Source organism: Peromyscus eremicus, chromosome 1, assembly GCF_949786415.1.
Source record: "Peromyscus eremicus chromosome 1, PerEre_H2_v1, whole genome shotgun sequence".
Taxonomy (NCBI): Eukaryota; Metazoa; Chordata; class Mammalia; order Rodentia; family Cricetidae; genus Peromyscus; species Peromyscus eremicus.
Window position 1 is genome coordinate 189769130 of NC_081416.1, and position 20241 is coordinate 189789370.

The following is a 20241-nucleotide window of genomic DNA, read 5'->3' on the forward strand; positions in this document are numbered from 1 at the left end:
GCCCATTGAAATCCTGTATAGATGTCAATGTTATGATGTACATACATTAATCTTCCAAATTCTGCAAAATGAAACACATCCATCTGCCAAATTTCATTTCTTTGTATACCTTTTGGATTGCTCCCTGTAGGCAATGGAATTTGGTTATAGATGGAACAAGTAAGACATTTTTTTTTCACAATATCCTTGGCCTGTTGCCAAGTGATGGAGAAATCCTTCTTCAAACCTTTGTTATTTACATGGTATTTCTTATGAAATTCTGAGGCTTCTAGCACATTACCTATTAGTAACTGATCAATCTCATCATTACCTTGTGCTAGAGGTCCTGGCAAACCTGTATGGGATCTGATATGTGTTATATGTATAGGATGTTCCCTTTTTCTGATGATTACCTGCAATTGTCTGAATAATGAAGTTAATTCTGTATTATCAGGAATAAATTCAGCAGTTTCAATATATAAAACAACTCTCTCTGCATATTGAGAGTCAGTGACTATATTGAGGGGCTCTGTGAAGTCCATCAGTATCATAAAAATGGCATACACTTCTGCCTTTTGTTCAGAGCTGTATGGACTTAATAGCACTTCACATAAGTCTCCTGATTTATATCCTGCTTTCCCTGATTTATTTGCATCAGTATAGAATGTGAGGACTCCAGAAATTGGCTTTTGTCATACAATGTGAGGAAGGACCCATTCAGTCTTCTTTATGAATTTAATTCTCTTGCTTTTGGGATAGTGGTTGTTAATCTCTCCCCAAAATTACTGCAGGCTCTATGCCAGTATTCATTATCATTCCATAGTGATGAAATTTCCTCATTAGTTAAAGGTACTACAATTTCTGCTGGGTCCATTTCTGTCAACTGACGAAGTCTTAATTTACCTTTTTGAATCAAATCAGAGATCTTTTGTATATGTCTTTAATTTCTTATTTGGATTACATGGTAGGAATATCCATTCCAATATAATGTCTTCCCTCTACATCAAAATACCTGCAGGGGAATGTCTTGAGGGGAATATGATAAGAATTTATTTAAGTTCTGGATCCACATGATCTACATGTGCTTCTTGAATTGTCTTTTCTACTAGAGCCAATTCCTTCTCAGCTTCGGCTGATAATTCTCTTGGACTATTTAATTCTTTGTCCCCTCCTAGAGTATTAGCCAAATTTTGTAGTCCGTCTTTGGGTATTCCCATGATACCCAATAAGTTGGAAATACTTCCTAATAACTTTTGAATATCATTGAGTCTTCAATCAATCTCTCTTTAGTTGTACCTTTTGGGGTCTAATTATTTGTAGCTCTATCTTATGTCCTAAGTAATTAATAGAATCTCCTCTTTGTATTTTTTTCAGGAGTAATTTGCACTCCCTAGTGAGACAAAACTTTTTTTACTTCTTCAAACATGCTTTCTAATGTATCTAACTTTGGATCAGCTGATAGGAAATCATCCTCATAGTGACAATTTATGGATTGTGGGAACTTTACACAAATTATCTTCAACAGTTTCTGCACAAAGTATTGGCACAGAGTAGGGCTGTTTAACATTCCCTGTGGGAGGACCTTCCATTGATATCTCTTGACTGGCTGAGAATTGTTATAATTAGGTACTGTGAAGGCAAATTTTTCTCTATCATTTTCTTGTAAGGGTATGGTAAAGAAACAGTCTTTTAGGTCAATAACTATTATAGGCTATTCTTTGGGTAACAGAGAGGGCAAGGGCATCCCAGTCTGTAGGGAGCCCATTGGCTGAATTACTTTATTACTAGCTCTCAGATCTGTCAGCATTCTCCAATTAACAGACTTTTTTTTTAATAACAAATACAGGAGAATTCCAAGGGCTGGTAGATTCTTCAATGTGTTGAGCATTTAACTGCTCTTGAACCAGCTCTTCTAAAGCTTGTAGCTTCTCTTTTGTCAAAGGCCATTGCCCAAACCAGATAGGTTTATTAGTTAGCCATTTTTAAAGGTAAGGCAGTTGGTACTTCTGAGAGTTCATTAGCAGTTGTGCTCTGTTTGTATACAGAATTGTTGGTGACTGTTTTTTATAGCACGTTATGATATTATTCCTAGAAACATGCATTGGTCTGTATTCCTTTCCTGAGAGTGTAGAAATTTTAATCTGGGTATTCCACTGTTGTAGCTAGAGTTTTCCTGCCTGACCCACAGTCAGGACAAATCTCTCTCACCTGCCAGTCCCACAGCCCCTCAGACTCCACCAAGTAAACACAGAGACTTATATTGGTTACAAACTGTATGGCTGTGGCAGGCTTCTTGCTAACTGTTCTTACAGCATAAATTAATCCATTTCCATTAATCTACAACTTGCCACATGGCTCGTGGCTTACCAGCATCTTCACATGTTGTTCTTCATCGTGGCAGCTGTCAGTGTCTCTCTGACTCAGCCTTCCACTTCCCAGCTTTATTCTCCTCCTTGTCCCGCCTCTACTTCCTGCCTGGCCACTGGCCAATCGGTGATTTATTTACCAACCAATCAGCAACACACTTGACATACAGACCATCCCACAGCACACTGTTGTAACAGATCTCAGCTCAAAAGATTTACTGCTACAATTGCTACATATGGCTTCAGCCTTCCTCTCTGTCCTTCTGGTCCTATGCATTCAAACCATCTCGAACTCTGTTTTATCTGAGATAGGGTTCCAATCCCTAAAAGTTGGACATCTACCTCTTGAAGAGGCCAATTCGGATGCCATGATTTTGGTGTAATTACTTTCACATCTGCACCTGTGTCTACCAGGCCCTCCAGAACCAGGCCATTAATTCGAATTCTAAGTTTTGGTCTTTGTTCATTTATGAAAGTCTGTCAAAATATTTGTTTTATAGTGTTCTTTGTAAACTGTGATCCATCTATCAGAGCTGTTTTATCATCCATTGCAGTATCAATTTTTACATTAGGCAATGGTTTATTCAGTTGTCCTGGAGAGGAATTTCTTGCACAGTGGCTGGGGATGTTCGTACTACGTTTGATTTGGGGGCCTGCAAGAGGCCCGCTGAGGCATTTCACTCCGGTAAAGGGTTACCTCATATATCTATTTTTGATCTGCACTCACTGGTCCAATGTCAGCCTTTGCCACACCTTCTACCTAATCCAGGAGGTTTTTGGGGTCTCCTATATAGGCTATTCCTAAAGGGAGTATTACTTCTAGGAGTACCCCACAGACAGTTTTTACTTATATGACCTGGTGTACCACATTTAAAACATTTGGTAGCACGGGGGCTTCTTTCACCTCTGGGATTTGTCTCTCCTATCCAAGCCTCATTACTGTAGTTAAGAGATTCAACACCATTAGTATACTGAATCCATTCTTCCAAAGGAGCTGATCTGATCTTTAATGGTGCAAGTATTCTTCTGCATTCTGCATTAGCATTGTCGAACGCCAAGGACTCAGTTAATACTTTTCTTAATTCTTTATCTGATACAGCTTTTGTTATAGCTGTGTTCAGCCTTTGTAAAAAATTGGTGAAGGGTTCGTGTGGACCCTGAAATATCTTTGTGTATACCTCAGTTGGTTTTCTAGGTTTTGGAATTTTTTCCTAAGCATTTAGAGCTGCTGTATGGCATAGGGATATTGTATGCTCATAAGTGGCTTGTACATTCCTGTCAGAGAAACATTCCTCACCAAGTATTTGATCTTGGGAGATCACAATACCTCTAAGTTTACCTTGTTGTTCTAAATTTTTTGCCTCTTCTCTCAACCAGCTTTTCCACTGTAACTGCTGGTTATATTCTAGAACAGCTGAAATTAACTGATGCCAGTTATCTGGAATGATTCTATGTGAGGTAGACCACAAATTTAACATCTGTTTTACATATGTGAAGTGTATCCCATATGTAACTATTGCTTCCTTTGTATTTTTAAAGTCCCTTGTTGAAATTGGTTGTAATGTATATGTATTATATGGCTCGGGGTGTGTGTCATCTGCTGGCTTCTCATGGATGATAACAGGATAAGCCATTGTATGAGAGCTATTTGGAGATGTTACAACCTCTATGGTCTTGACCTTCTGCTTATTAGTTCCCTTGTCGTGTTTACTGAGAGTTTCTTCTAGAGCTTGCAAATGAGCAACTAGGGTCTGTTCTAGGTGGTGAACCTCCTCTCTGGCAAGGGTCTCCAGATTTCTCATGGAATCATAGAAGTTTTTATGTTCCTCAGAAACACATGATTCCATGGACCTTATCTTATCAATTAATGATAATCTTTCTTCCTGATATAGTGTCTGAGTAGCCACAACTTCACTCTGAAGAGTTAGTGTTCTATCCATTAAATATTCATATTTATTATCAATAAAATCAATTTTGGGTACAAGCATGTTTTGTAAATCCTGATTAGCAGATTCCAGAGAAAGAACCTTTTCCTGAAAGCCTTCATTGCTATTTATTAAAGCGGATTCCAGAAAGAGAATCTTTTTCTGTAAGCTTTCATTGCTATTTTTGAAAGCAGATTCCAGAAAGAGATTCTTTTTCTGTAAGCCTTCATTGCTGTCTCTTAAGGCAGATTCCAGAAAGAGAATCTTCTTTCTGTAAGCCTTCATTGCTATTTTTGAAAGCAGATTCCAGAAAGAGATTCTTTTTCTTTAAGCTTTCATTGCTATCTTTTAAAGCAGATTCAAGAAAGAGAATCTTTTTCTGTAAGCTTTCATTGCTATCTTTGAAAGCAGATTCAAGAAAGAAAATCTTTCTCTGTAAACTTTTATTGTGATATTTTAAAGCCTGTATCAATCCCAATAATGACTCATCTTTGTTCTTATTATTAAACAAGTGTTTGAACACTGTGTGAATTATTACGATGAATGCCAAAATGGTACAGGCCAAATATGCCTGAGGAAGGTCATATATTTCCATGATAATGTCGTTCATAATACAGGTAAACAGTTTTTAAATTCTTTTGAGGTAATGTTGTCGGTCATATTACAATAATTACTCAAAATTTGTTAGTCAATTTTAAAATATAAAATTATCAATTACTTTTATTTGAAATAAGACACTGCTTTGCCTAGTTTACCTTTCTGTGGTTCTGGGAGTGTAGTAGGACTTTTCAGCCAGAAAGTGGCGTTGGTTCAGGTCCAAAGTAGGGCCTGCTGGTGACCTTGGCTGACCGCAGCTATAGGCAGAAATCCAGATGGTGATGAGCCGGAGCCGGCACTCAGGGAGCAGAAGAATGCCTCACTCACTGCAGTTTTTCGGTGGTCTCAGGGTTAAGCTAGGGAACTGAGACTGGACTAGCTGCTCCCTTTTTCAGGAATAGAACCATGCAGGGCTTCCCTGCTTATATGGAACTTTGCAGGTGGGTTTAAGTACCTGCCAGCCGGGGAGGAGGCTGAGGGTGGGAGCCACCCAGGCCTTTGGAATTTGCCCCACATGAGCGCCAGATATTGGTGAAATTATTAAGACCACTCCATGTAGTTAAAAGGAAGATTTATTTAGTGGGTAACTTACAAATGAAGGGATAAGTAGGTCGCGGGGTTTGGGGAAGGTGCAGTCCAGCAGTGTTCTCTGGAGCTCTGCTCAGTCAACCTCCACCGTCTAGGGTCCAGGAACAGAGAGCATCCAGATCTCGGGTCTCTTGGTGCCTTCTTTGGTCCCACCTTGTAGGCATGACAGTTGCTGAAGCCTCAATGTGGGTTGGAACTTCCAGATCAAAGCTGGAATGGCTACCCACTACAACACCTGGCTTTGAATTTCTGAGTCCATTGCCTCCAAATTAAAAACCTAAACTGTGACTGCTTCTGCACTAAGCTCAACAGTTCCCTTCCCATGGTCAAGCACAAAACCAAATCAGTGGATAGATGATGTAAGCAGGAGTACACAGAAAGACCACTCATGAGAAAACTAGAACGATTCTTGGTGTGCCAACCTTGTACTCAATGAGCCCTACCTCCCCAGTACAGCTCTGTCCTGTTCAAATGCCTTCACATTGTTCCTAACCACTGTTACTCAATTCCCTTATACTCAGGCCCTACTTGTGCTCAAATAGCCTCTAAAACAAAGGAATCAGAGACAGATGTATCCTGTTTACAGATCTGAGGATAGAGGTGACATGTCATAATCTGTGATATAAGCACACATATCTTTTGTAGATCAATTTTCCCTTCATCTGGTTCCCAAGTGGAAAAATTTTCTAGAGCAAGGACACATGCATAAGAGCATGAATTTACTGAGGTGACAATTTAAGATGCTAGAGTAGCAGTAAGATTCCTGTATCAGCTGGGCTCTGGTGGTGCATGCCTTTAATTCCAGCACTTGGGGGGCAGAAGCAGGTGGATCTCCATGAGTTCAAGTCCAGTCTGTTCTACAGAATGAGTTCCAGGACATCCGAGCCAGGACTACACAGAGAAACTCTGTCTTGAAAAAAAATAAAGGAAGGAATCCTATATCAATTCAATTTCACATCAGTGTGAACTCCACAGTGCACTGAATTTGCAGGTGTCTTGCAAAAGATAATGCAACCCAGAAAATCTTGGCTCTGGCCAGTAGAGTAAGCTCTCAATCCTTCCTTATTTGAACACTAATTCCAGGTGTTCATTCAGGAAGTAGACTTTCAAATATAGATGCTGTAGATTTTTGAGTTTGGAGAACAAAGGAATGATCTGTGTAAAACACCAGTCTTTTTTTTTTTCTCTTTTAGTTTTTTGACACAGGGTTTCTCTGTGTAGCTTTGCACCTTTCCTGGAACTCACTCTGTAGCACAGGTTGGCCTTGAACTCACAGAGATCCACCTGCTTCTGCCTCCCAAGTGCTGGGATTAAAGACATGCACCACCACTGCCCAGCAACACCAATCTTCTGTTCCTTGGTAACCAAGCCACACCAGAGTATGTGTAATTCATTTAGAAGTGATTTCTGAAATTTTCTCTCTTGGTCCAGGCAAGGGCTATCAATGCAATTGTGAACACATTTCTGCATGATTTATATCCAATTCCTGTATAGTGCCTGTCCTTATTATGTCCAAAATGTCAGGGAGATTATATACTTTTTTGAACCAAAGCTCTAGCTTTTGACAGAACATATAATGTGAATCTTTTCTCTGATAGTACCACTAAAAGAAATATTTTATTTATGTACATGATTGGCTGGACTAGACAGAATTGTTTATCTATACTCACACAGGCTATTCCCTCCTTCCTCTGGGAAGATACACCACTGGTTGGATCTTTTTTTGGTTAATATATTTTGCACCCCAATAGACTTATCTGGGAGTCATAGAACAAAACAGTCACTATCTTAAACATAGAGGTTAGGCAGTGGTATTACATGCCTTTAATTTTAGCACTCCAGAGGTAGAAATCTATCCGGATCTCTGTGAGTTCAAGGCCACACTGGAAACAGCCAGGCATGGTGACACTCACCTTTAATCCCAGGAAGTGATGGTAGGAAGCAGAAAGAGATTTAAGGTGTGAGGACTAGGAATTAGAGATTTTTAAGCTTTTAGGCTTTTAGCAGCAGTTCAGCTGAGATCCATTCAGATGAGGCCTCAGAGGCTTCCAGTTTGAGTAAACAAGATAGGCTGAGAGAAGTTGTCAAGGTGAGGTTAGCTTTAGCTTGTTCTGTCTCTCTGATTTTTCAGAATTCACTCCAATAGCTGACACTGAGGGTTTTTTTTTATTAATAAGACCATTTAGCAATTCATCTACATCTTCTTAATGACATTTGATGAGAAAAAACCATCCACTCTTCCAACCCGCACATTCCAGAAATTGTGTCAGGCAAACTCAAATTGAGCCCTTGTCATCTTCACTTTCTGGGGGTCAAAAAGGAAGGAGATCCAGATGTCAGGAGACCCAATTTATAATCTACTTTGACCCCATATCTGAAATTAACATTATTCCATTGCTTGAATCCAGTATGTTCCCCCATCTACTGGCTGGATTGTCGGGAACAGGGTACTTCCATGTAGATGGCATCTGTTCTGGCCTGTGCTCTACACACCATTAGCCTTTTCCCATTATCTCATTTCTGCAAGCTAGTGGCATCAGAAGGCTCTATTTCAAATTTGATCACATTCTGAACTCTGTATTCACTTCCATCCCTCCATATACTTCCCCTGCATGCTACCTTAATCTCACTTACCTTGGCTGAACCCTTTGTGCTATCAAAAATCTGGTTGCAAAATACAGACTTCAAAGTCTCTAGGCCTTCATCGGGGATCCCAAAGGCAGGCTTGGGAAGGCCCAGGTAACCACCATCATCTGGATGTTAGTTTCCTTGCTGCCAGGGACCAGCCTCAGCAGTTTTGGGGGTCTGAAGGATGGGATACCTGGAAGGAGCCATAACGACACAGAGAGAGTGCTCTTGCAAGCTGACAGGTCACTTCAAGCATTTGCAGTTGCTGAGTAGCTTCTCTGTTACAGTTTTGTTAGCTTCCCTAGGTTCTTGTAGCTTCTGCTTTTGCACTGGTAACTTCAGTCTTTTATTATCATAAGTAAAGGGGGAACAGAAAGAAAAGGGGAAATCATCCAATACAGAACGTTCTCATGATTCCAAAGGTTATTCGTAGAAAATCACCAACATATTCTTCATCATTTTTTACTAAACACAGGAACTATGCCAGACTTAACACCAAAGCAAGCAAAATCTATTTTCATTATTAATGATTATACAGTCTTCTGAGCACTTGACCCAGAGGCTAGCAACATGCAATTCACAAAAAAAGGTAAAAGGAAAAACAGTGGTCAATATACCAGACAGTCATTTCCTTCTCACACAGCCTGCTCCGACCTCAAGACCCCTGCAACCACCTAAGTTCTTCCTCAGTCCTCTGCAAACACCAAGCCCAATGACTCAGACAAGAAATCTGTACCTGTAAGTCAGCAACTTTTCTCCTTCTATATCCCAACAATTCCAAGGAAGACCTAATTTAATTTTCAGAGTTTCTATGAAAGGAAGCTCACCTTCTCTGGAAGCTCCTTTTAATCTAGGAACTCAATAAAGCTTGTAGCAATCATTCCATTGATTGTCACATTATCTCCACACTCCTGCAGGAGGAATTCAAAATATCTGAATTAAAGTTACCATCTCCCTTTCTTGGTGGAGGCCACTATTTTTCTCCTATTCTAGGTTCCCACACTTACAGTTTTTCATCCCATCTATATGTTACTCCATCCACAGTCTTCAGCCAATACCCCTTAGAGTCTCAAGTTTTACACAATGTCCTAGGAATATCCTCAGAAACTGAATTATTCATCATGGCCCATTTGAGTCCAGTGTGTTGATACACATCATATCATGTGCTGTAGTTGACCACACATTAGGTACAGTTTATCCAAGCCTGAAAAGCTTTCCTAAACTGCAGGTTCTTTCCCATGAACTGCATAACTGCCTTAACCCCAGCCTGGGTGATCATCTCTGTATAATTTCCTGTGAAATTTACTTCAATCCTTTCCTGTATCACAGAAATCACCATTGATCCAGGAACACAGAACATGAAGATCAGATAGAAGAAAAAGACAAGAAGTATTTATATGGAGGAGGACAGGACATGTTCATGCCATAAAGCATGACCTTGGGACATGTAGGCATTTCTGCATTGACCCTATAGAGGCATGCTAAGCAGAAGATATGGAGGGAACACACAGAGGGTTGATGATCCACAGTCTCGGGTCCCCCTTTCTCCAATCTCTGCTGTCCCTAGCACTTTGCCAGCAATGGTACCCTTGAACAGTGGGGGGACAGGGCAAGTACTGCAGAACAGATGTTTCCAAGGCTTTATCTGTTTGCACATTACTTCTTTCCAGTTTCAGCAAAGAGGTTAGTGTCTGGAAGCTCATCTTCACCCTTCAGGAAGACAGAGGCTGTGGAAACATCCACTGGAAGAAATACTTTCAGACAAAACACTGATAAGAAGCTGCTTTTGTCATCTCATTACAAAAACCAAGCAGAGCCTCAGTCACTGCTCTGCTCTGGCAATGGTGATACAGTTGGTTTTCCCATTACTCAGTGTCTGTCATTATCAAAGTCACAGTTCCCTCACAGGCTTCCTGTAGGATTTATAAGCTCCCCCTTGCGAAGATATTTAATGATATTCTGCCCCAGTTGCAGCCATTGCTGCCCAGAATCCTATTCCATTAAGATGTGAGTAGGAGGAGGCTAAAACTTTTGTGGGCATTTTTCTCTAGATATCTCTGATGGCCCTCAATGGGAAAGTGAATTGTCCCATGCTCAAGCTATTCATTGAGTTCAATTAATAAAACTAGCAGGGATAATCTGGGAAATTGATATAGTTCCTTTTACTCCCAAAGCTTTAGAATCAGGAGCCATGAGCTCAGAGCTCCAGCCTGTTCTTTAGAAGATTGAGGACTGGGAATTGTAAATTTGATGTTATGCTGGAATTCATAGCCTTGTGTCCTCTGTTATAGTATTTTCTTCATTTTTACGTAATAAATCTGTAATCATTTTTAATTGAAAAACTTTAAGCTGTATCTAGAGATGGTGGTCTGTATATAGAGTGCATGCTCAATTCCTGCGTCCCTGCAAGTTGAATCATCCGCACTCTATAAAGATCACACGGCAGCTTAAAGGTCTCAGAATTCAGGAAGTAGAGGTGGAAGCATCAGTTTTTTCATGACACATAGCTAGCCTGGGCTACATGAGGTTTGTTTCTTCACTGTAGTCACACCAAACAAATAAAGACAATAGCAACAATAACAAAATGGAAACATTAAGATGAAATGAGAGATGTGTGTGATGGCTATTCCTAGTTGTCAACTTCACTGTGTCTGGAATGAACTATACAATATCTCTATATATTTCTAAACAGGGCCTCATATAGGCAAACTTACCTAAAAGCCACTAGGTAGCCCAGACTGGCTTTGAATGTCTGATCTTCCTGCCTGTGCACAGCTCAAAATCACAGCACATCTTGTCTGTCTGGAGGCCAGGGAAAGTTTTGGATGACCAAGATTCCCTCACTGACTCAGCCAAACCCCATTTTTATTAAAAGTTGACTTCAGAGTTCTGAGTGACACAGCAGAGTGTTTAACCTGTTTCTGACATTAGAAAGAATCCTAAGGCTGATGATTGGTGGTACACACCTTTAATCCCAGCACTTGGGAGGCAGAGACAGGCTGATCTCTGTGAGTTTGAGGCCTGCCTGGTCTGTAGATCAAGTTCCAGGACAGGCTCCAAACATACACTGAGAAACCTTGTCTTGAAAAAAACAACATCAAAAAAATCAATAGAAGGAGATCTTTTTCCAGGTCAGATTATGAATAGTCTTATTTCAAGTTGCCGAGCTGGGTGTGCTGATGGGAGCCTATAATGGCACTTATTCAGGAGGGTGTGTATGAAAGTAAAATGTCAAGCCATGTCTGTGATTAAAAGTGAGTTTAAAGCAAGCCTCAGGAATTTACATGAAAGCATGTGACCCAATGGAAGAAAAGTACAGTGAGCTGTGCTTCCTACATGGCATTGCTGGCCTGAAATGTGAATAGCCTGGGATATAGAAGTCACTGCCTCAGAAAGGGAAAAGGGATGGGATGAGAGATAGATCAAATAAACACGTATAGGTACATATATATGGAGAGGGGAAATTTGGGTTATAGACCAGCAAGAGGTCTTGATAAGCATGCTAAAAGTGTTAAAGGTCAGAGGCTGCTATTGGACTATGCAGAGGGCAGGAGGAGAGCCAAGCTCTGTGTTCCATCTGGTAACTTGCATTAACCTGAATTTCCTAGTTATGTAGCAGGCCCATGATACAGTGGGAAAATTAAAACTGACTGATTTTTTTTTTTTATCTATTTTGCTTTGAGACGGTGTTTCTCTGTAACAGTCCTGGCTGTCCCATAAATGACTCTTTAGACCAGACTGGACTTAAACTCACAGAGATCTTCATGCCTTTGCCTCCGGAGTACTGAGATTAATGTTGTGCACAACTATTGCCTGTCAATAATACTAACTTCTTGTATTAAAATATCACTGATCTAGTACCTCAACTAATCTGTTGAACATGGAAGGCTCTTTTCTCTAAGTCGTCTGCAGTCCACAAAAGGAAAGACCCACCTTTGCTCCACTGGCTGCTCCTGGACTGCCATGGCAGCTCCCTCTGCTTTAAGTATCCTGCATTATTAAGGGACCAGATCCCATGAAATCCTTTCTCAGGCTGTGTCTCTTTATGGAACCTAGAAAAATCTATATTATTTAAAACACAGGGTTAGATTTCGAGGGCTACAAATAAAGAAAATAAACTTGGAGTGATAGCAGAGATACCTGACACCCAAATCGATCTTTTTTTTTTTTTTTTTTTTTTTTTTTTTTTTGGTTTTTCGAGACAGGGTTTCTCTGTGTAGTTTTGCACCTTTCCTGGAACTCGCTTTGGAGACCAGGCTGACCTCGAACTCACAGAGATCCACCTGGCTCTGCCTCCCGAGTGCTGGGATTAAAGTTGTGTGCCACCACCTCCCGGCTCCCAAATCAATCTTTTAAAATAGTTGTTTGTTTCTTTTTTCCCCTTTGGTCCTATGTGTCCAGGATGGCAAGATACTTGATAAGTAGCTAAAGATGACCCTGAATGCCTGATTCTTTTTTATTTAGTGGTAATATTCAAACTAATCTGAAACTCAATATGTAGTCTGGGCATTTTTCAACTCATTGTAAAGCCCCTGCCTCACCTTTCCAAATTAATGGGACTAACACATGTGAGGTTGCAACAAATCCTTTCTTTTTGTTGTCCTTTGCATCATGGACACTGGCAGATTTTGCTAATCAGAAATGGATCACTAGTGAAGGAGAAGAACTTAGGAGAAATATAACTGACGTCAAATTTCCCTTATGACCTTCTTGCTATTGGAAGAGTGAGAAGCATTCATTCGTGAGTAGATGAAGAACTGGCACATAGTCTTACTCTGCCTTCTAATTAGAGCTGTAGTTGTAGGGAGAGTGTCAAGGACACTGCCATCAATGGCTCAGTTCACAGCTTATAAAACATGCTCTGAGTCTGCTCTGGCTGCATGTCCCACTGCCAACTGCATGTTCCACTGCCAACTGGCCTTCTCTTGTCCCCTGGGAGAGCTAATTCAACAGTCTATTCCTTCTCATTCCTACCAGGTCTTGGAATGACTAATATGCCTTTGTGTTTCACAAAGGCCTGGGTCTCCTTAATTTCCATTTAGTCTGTAAATGTCCTTCAATGGTGGAACACTTGGAAAGCTCATTTGAGGCTCAGATTTCTCTCCCTTCCATGGCACAGTTATGGAACCAATTAAAATAAATCTCAAGGAACTGTTTAAAAAGGAAAACTCCATCTTCTGAAACAGTTATGGCTGTATTCCTGGGTTGCTTGACATTAGCTATGTAAGGTGATTGACCCAAAGTAGGCTCTTTCAAGGAACATTGAGATATTCTACCAAGATGATCTCTCAGATAATCTAATCTGCTATCTGCTTCCGTAAAATTCAATTACCAAATCCTTATGTTACAAAATACCCAGTTTACTCAATTTTCAAATGAAAGTGGTCTGAAGCGTTAACCCACACTCTACTCTGAAATCTCACTTTGGAGAGTAAGAACTACGTATAGTAAATAAAACTTGCTTGATTGGTTTAATTTGGATGGTGGTTTTCATTCTTGCTTTGTGGGATTAAGAATCTTGGAAGCCCCAGTGAGACTAAACTCCACTCTAATCTTGGAGATTCTTTCTTCCCATTCTCTAGCACTGAAAACCCACTTTCTTTCAAGGGGCACACCTTGACAATGTTCCAGGGCTCTCAAATGAGCTCTTGGTTCCACAGACTATTGAGGTGAAGAGCAGAGAAAAAAGTCAACTAGCAAATTTCTCTCTGAGGAGTCTTCCACCATTAAGTCATAAGAAGGCCTCCCGTTCTATGACATCCAGTATTAGTTCTGGTGGGATCCTGCCTGGGGACAAAGGGGTACTTGACAAATTATCTGAACCCCTGTCCAAGGTTAAATTGGTTATTCCTCTGCCCATCTGTTTTCTGCTGTTATTGTTGTTTGTTTTGCCTTGATTTCTTTTTCTTTCTTTCTTTCTCTCTTTCTTTCTTTCTCTCTTTCTTCCTTCTTTTCTTCCTTCCTTCCTTCCTTTCTTTCTTTTTTCTTTCTTTCTTTCTTTCTTTCTTTCTTTCTTTCTTTCTTTCTTTCTTTCTTCCTTTCTATCTTTCTTTCTTTCTTTCTTCCTTTCTATCTTTCTTTCTTTCTTTCTTTCTTTCTTTCTTTCTTTCTTTCTTTCTTTCTTTTTAAGCCTATTTCTTGGTCCCTGATATCTTGCATGTTCTGTGTTTTGTGTGTCTTTTCTGTTTCTTTATTGTAAATCTTCCATGATCTGGGCTTGGTCCCGCTGGATGGACAGACAAGATTGACAAGAAGACTAAGAAGCCTGACACTCTTTTAAGCTGTGTTTTATTAAATTTTGACACACTTTACCCTCCTATAAATAAGCCCATAATATGGTTATCTTATGATCAAGAATCACCTCGTATTGTTCTGTGAAGTCGATGGCTTCCATTTGGGATGTCTGACCCCAAAGGGCACCTTTGAATCTCAGGTTACCTGGGCCATAGACAACACTATCCTTGGTATTCCTGGTTATCCAGTCCAGACAGTGTATATTCTACCCTGGGCAGAAGGATGATCAAATCCACCCTCATGGATAAAGGTTTATAGGAATATAGATATATACATAATAAAAATACATAATATAATTTATATTGCATACATATATAATCTATACATAAAATTTAAACTATCATGTGAAATTTATATAATTCATATATATGAATATATGTGTGTGTATGTGTATATATATATATATACACATTCTCTCATATATGGAAAAACATATAATAAGATTGTAAATTATAACCAACTCACAATTTTAAATGAAGAATGTATAAAAATTCAAAGAAAAGAAGTGAATTAGAAGAAACATTCAGATGAAAGATGTGTAAATGTCTATTTTCAAAGAGAAGTGGTGGTTCTCAGCTAGACTTAAAATACATTATCATAGTGTAAATAAGGGGTCCATATAGTTACCCTTAGTTACTTGTTTTGATTGAATGACATGAGCCAGGTGTGGGACTGGCTATCTTTAATCCCAGAAGAGTAGGGACAGATACAGGAAGATCTCCGTTAATTCAAAATATCATGGTCTTTGCAGAAGGCCTCAGAAAAGGCCAGATACATAATGAGGTCCTACTCATATCAAAATCTAACCTGGATTTTAAGCATGGAAAATTTCAATGGCTCCAGTATAAGGAGGCTCTAATACAGTTGGATGAACAATGAACAGCCCAAAGAATCAAACCCATTCTATTATTGCATAACACATTTTCAAAAGAGATCAACTGGTCTTCATCTTTGCAATTCATCTCTTAATATAAGAAGTATGTTTAGTTTTGAACTATGTTATGAGAATGGTATTCCTTCTAGAGTGTAGCCTATTCCTGATATGATGAACTGAGTTCTTCTCTGGACTTATTAAGATAATATAGCACTTCGGGGCAAAAATGAAGCCAAATAAGGCTGCACTAGAAGCCAAGATGGACAAGACTTCCATAGCCACCATAATTTTCCCCTTGGTGCTATGATAGACAGGGAGGAATGTGACCCAAACACAGAAGAACACCACCATGCTGCATGACAGGAACCTGGCTTCATTGAATGCATCAGGAAGATTCCGGGACATGAATGCCATAGTAAAGCTCCCAAGTGCCAAGGTGCAGAGGTATCCCAGGACTCCATGGAAGGCAAAAGCTGAGCCCTTGTTGCACATAATGATGATTTTTTCATATTCAGCATGATAATCTTGGTCAAGGAAAGGAGGAGAAGTCCCTAGCCAGATTCCACAGAGGACAAGGTGGATCAGAGTACATATGGGGATTATAAAGTTTGGGGCCTTTGATGTTATTAACCACCTCACCACTCTCCCTGGAAAAGTGACTTTGAAGGCAATAACCACAGTGATAGCTTTGGCCAAAACAGTGGCAAGAGCCACAGTGAATGCACATCCAAATGTGATCTGCTGTAGGATACAGGTTGTGGTGTTGGGATGGCCAATGAAGAGCAAGGCACAGAGGAAACAGACAGTAAGTGTGATGAGCAACATGTAACTGAGTGTCCTATTATTAGCCTTGACAATTGGAGTGTCTCTGTGCTTCACAAAGAGTCAAAGAACCACAGATGTGAGGACAGAGAAGAATAGAGTTCTGATTGTGAGAGACATCCCCAAGGGGTCCTTATGGTCAAGAAAACTCACAGCTTTCTGGAGGCAATGTTTCTTCTCTGTGTTTGCATAATGACTTTCTGGACACCTCATGCAATGACCCACATCTGATCAGAAATGAAAGTGATCCTTAATCCAAGCTGAAGGCATTCATTTTTTTTCTAAGCCATTTCTCTGTGCATGTGGGCAGGACTGTTACGGATATTACTTTACTTTTTCTCAAATACAAATAAATACAAACTCTGTGATGAATAATTTCTTATTTGTACCACCCATCTTCTTTATCAGTAATTATTTATATGTATATATAACTTGTTTAAATACAACTAAGCTCTCTTTCCTCCTGTTCCACTACTCACCTTCTCCCACTCTTCCCTCACAACATAATGTGCTTACTATTTCTCCTTTTTAGGTATTAATATACAATGAGCCTACTCTCTGATATATATAGTGATGGCACTTACTTAAGTATGAGTAACATTTCAGAGTCCATAATTTTAAAGAAAAGTGATGTCTCTCTTTTGGGAGTATTCATCAATTTCCGCTAGATTCTCATACAACTCATCTTCTTTATAGTGATATAAATCTAATATGCCTTACACCTTTTATCTCTTATAAACTTTCACTGCCTCGTATTATTGGTGCATCTCTTTTGGAAGTCGTTAAAATACTGAATTACAATACATTAACCTAGATCATTTCTGAAACCACATCATAAGTTATATCCACATTATGAATTGGACATATGGATACTGCAATATAGGGAGGAGCCTTTTGAAATTATTTTCATAAAATGGTGTTCTTAAAAATGGGTTCTTAATTTTCTTATCTTTATAAAATACTTTGACAATTCTCTGTGAGGTTTTAGTGAACAGGCATTACTACATCGTTAAATGCTTGAATAGTGCGCAAATAACAGTTCTTATTCCTATTGGGGAAAGGTCAGATCTATTGAAACAGTTTTAAGGTGTGAAATAAAACAGTTCTGTAATATTCTGATCTTGAAAATTTATGAAGTTCTTCTTGAATTTGAAGTACATAAACACTGATTTATGCATGCCAGATTTTCACTTTCATTTTCCCTGTGCTTTTTAAAAGAAATATATCACAAGACTTCAATTTTATTTTGTTGATAAAACTTATTAGCTGATAATCCAATTTGATTTGGTAGAATAAAACTTATTTCTAGCCAGATTATGGTGGTGCACGCCTTTAATCCCAGCCTTGAGGAGGCAGAGCCAGTTGGATCTTTGTGAGTTCAAGGCCAGCCTGGTCTACAGAGCGAGATCCAGGAAAGGCTCAAAGCTACATAGAGAAACCCTGTCTCGAAAAAAAAAAAAAAACTTATTTCTATATATCTTGTAAGTATTGTTTCCTTGAGGTATTGTGACTCATTCATATACCTGTTCTCAGGACCAAATTTTTTTTTTTTTTTTGGTTTTTTCTTTTTTTTTTTTTTCTTTTTTTTTTTTTAATTTTTATTTTGCAATACAATTCAGTTCTACATATCAGCCACAGATTCCCTTGTTCTCCCCCCTCCCGCCTCCCTCACCTTCCCCCCCCAGCCCGCCCCCATTCCAATCTCCTCCAGGGCAAAGCCTTCCCCACAGACTGAGATCAACCTGGTGGACTCAGTCCAGGTAGGTCTAGTCCCCTCCTCCCAGGCTGAGCCAAGGGACCCTGAATAGGCCCCAGGTTTCAACCAGCCGACTCATGCAATGAGCACAGGACCCGGTGCCACTGCCTGGATGCCTCCCAAACAGATCAGGCCAATCAACTGTCTCATCCACTCAGAGGGCCTGATCCAGTTGGTGACCCCTCAGCCATTGGTTCATATTTCATGTGTTTCCGTTCGTTCGGCTATTTGTCTCTGTGCTTAACCCGACCATGGTCTCAACAATTCTCGCTCATATAAACCCTCCTCATTCTCGCTAATTGGACTCCCAGAGATCCACCTGGGGCCTAGTCATGGATCTCTGCATCCAGATCCCTCAGTAGTTGGATGAGGTTTTTAGCACGACAATTAGGGTGTTTGGCCATCCCATCACCAGAGTAGGTCAGTTCGGACTGTCTCTCGACCATTGCCAGCAGTCTGTTGTGGGGGTATCTTTGTGGATTTCTGTGGGCCTCTCTAGCACTTTGTTTCTTCCTATTCTCATGTGGTCTTCATTTACCATGGTCTCCTATTCCTTGTTCTCCCTCTCTGTTGTTGATCCAGCTGGGATCTCCCACTCACCCAAGCTCTCTTTCCCTCGACCCTCGCCCTTCACTACCCCCACTCATGTCCAGGCTGTTCATGTAGATCTCATTTCATTTCTCTGTCATTGGGCGATCCCTGTGTCTTTCTTGGGGTCCTGTTTTCCAGGTAGCCTGCCTGGTGATGTGAGTAGCAGTCCAGTCATCCTTGTTCCACATCTAGTATCCTGTTATGAGTGAGTACATACCATGTTTGTCTTTCTGAGTCTGGGATACCTCACTCAGGATGATTTTTTCTAGATCCATCCATTTGTCTGCAAACCTCATGATGTCATTGTTTTTCTCTGCTGAGTAGTATTCCATTGTGTATATGTACCACATTTTGTTTATCCATTCTTCAGTTGAAGGGCATCTAGGTTGTTTCCATGTTCTGGCTATTACAAACAATGCTGATATGAACATAGCTGAACAAGTGCTCTTGTGGTGTGGTTGGGCATTCCTTGGGTGCACAGACACTGAGAGAAACAATCAATCAATGGGACCTCTTGAAACTGAGAAGCTTTTGTAGGGCAAAGGATACGGTCAACAAAGCAAAGCGACAGCCTACAGAATGGGAAAAGATATTCACCAATCCCACATCTGACAGAGGACTGATATCCAGAATATATAAGGAACTCAAGAAATTAGACACCAAAATGCCCAACAGTCCAATTAAGAAATGGGCTATAGAACTAAACAGAGAATTCTCACCAGAGGAAACTCAAATGGCTGAAAGACATTTAAGGAATTGCTCAACATCCCTAATCATCAGGGAAATGCAAATCAAAACAACTCTGAGATACCACCTTACGCCTGTCAGAATGGCTAAGATCAAAAACACTGAAGACACCTTATGCTGGAGAGGATGTGGAGCTAGGGGAACTCTCCTCCACTGCTGGTGGGAATGCAAGCTTGTACAACCACTTTGGAAATCAATATGGCGATTTCTTAGAAAATTGGGAATCCATCTCCCCCAAGGACCAAATTTTAAGGTATGGTGTCGTGCTCTGTTACTTCCTTCTCTTTTATGTGTATTTATTTATTTTCTTTTGCTTTTATACTTTGTAATGAATGACTGACATGTGTAATTCCATCCTATATATATATATATATATATATATATATATATATATATATATATATAAAGGATATCTATTTTAATCTACTATAAACTTTTTGTATAAAATTAAATCAGAAATCTCAGCTTCAGGTGTCTAACATAATTGAGCTACATAATTTTGTCATGTATATGTATTATTTAGGAACTATGAAAGACTTTGAGTAAGTGAACCATTCCCACTATATATATATATATATATATATATATATATATATATATATATACTTTTGAAAATATATAGGTATATATATATATATGTGCGTGCGTGTGTGTGTGTGTGTGTGTGTGTGTGTGTGTATACATATGAGTTATGTGTACACAGATGTTCAGTAAAGAGTGTTTCTTATGACTAGCAGTTTCAGGGCAGGGTCTATTATACCTGAATGTAAGAAATCCATGGAAAAAGATGCAGAAAGACTGTATAAGTCAGAGATTGTGAAATCTTGCAAGGGAAGAAAAAATCCACACACACGAGGGCAGTTGAATGTATAAATACTGGGTGTGATGCTATGCATACAACATGTGAAAGTTCAGACCAAACCAAATATCATCATTCTTGGAATGTTGGCATGAGGTTCTATCCTTAACTCAGAAGCTATTTGACATCAGAGCTGATTTAACAGGAAGACTAAATCTTTTTTTTATATTTTTTGATTAACTCTTTTTTAGTGGGTGATTATCTAGAATTTTTCC

General features: G+C 39.6%; 1 pseudogene; it reads right to left on the minus strand.

Moving 5' to 3' along the window:
* Nucleotides 1–15371: 15371 nt before the first annotated feature.
* LOC131903731 (vomeronasal type-2 receptor 116-like) overlaps nucleotides 15372–20241 on the minus strand; it is a 39215-nt pseudogene continuing 34345 nt past the window's right edge.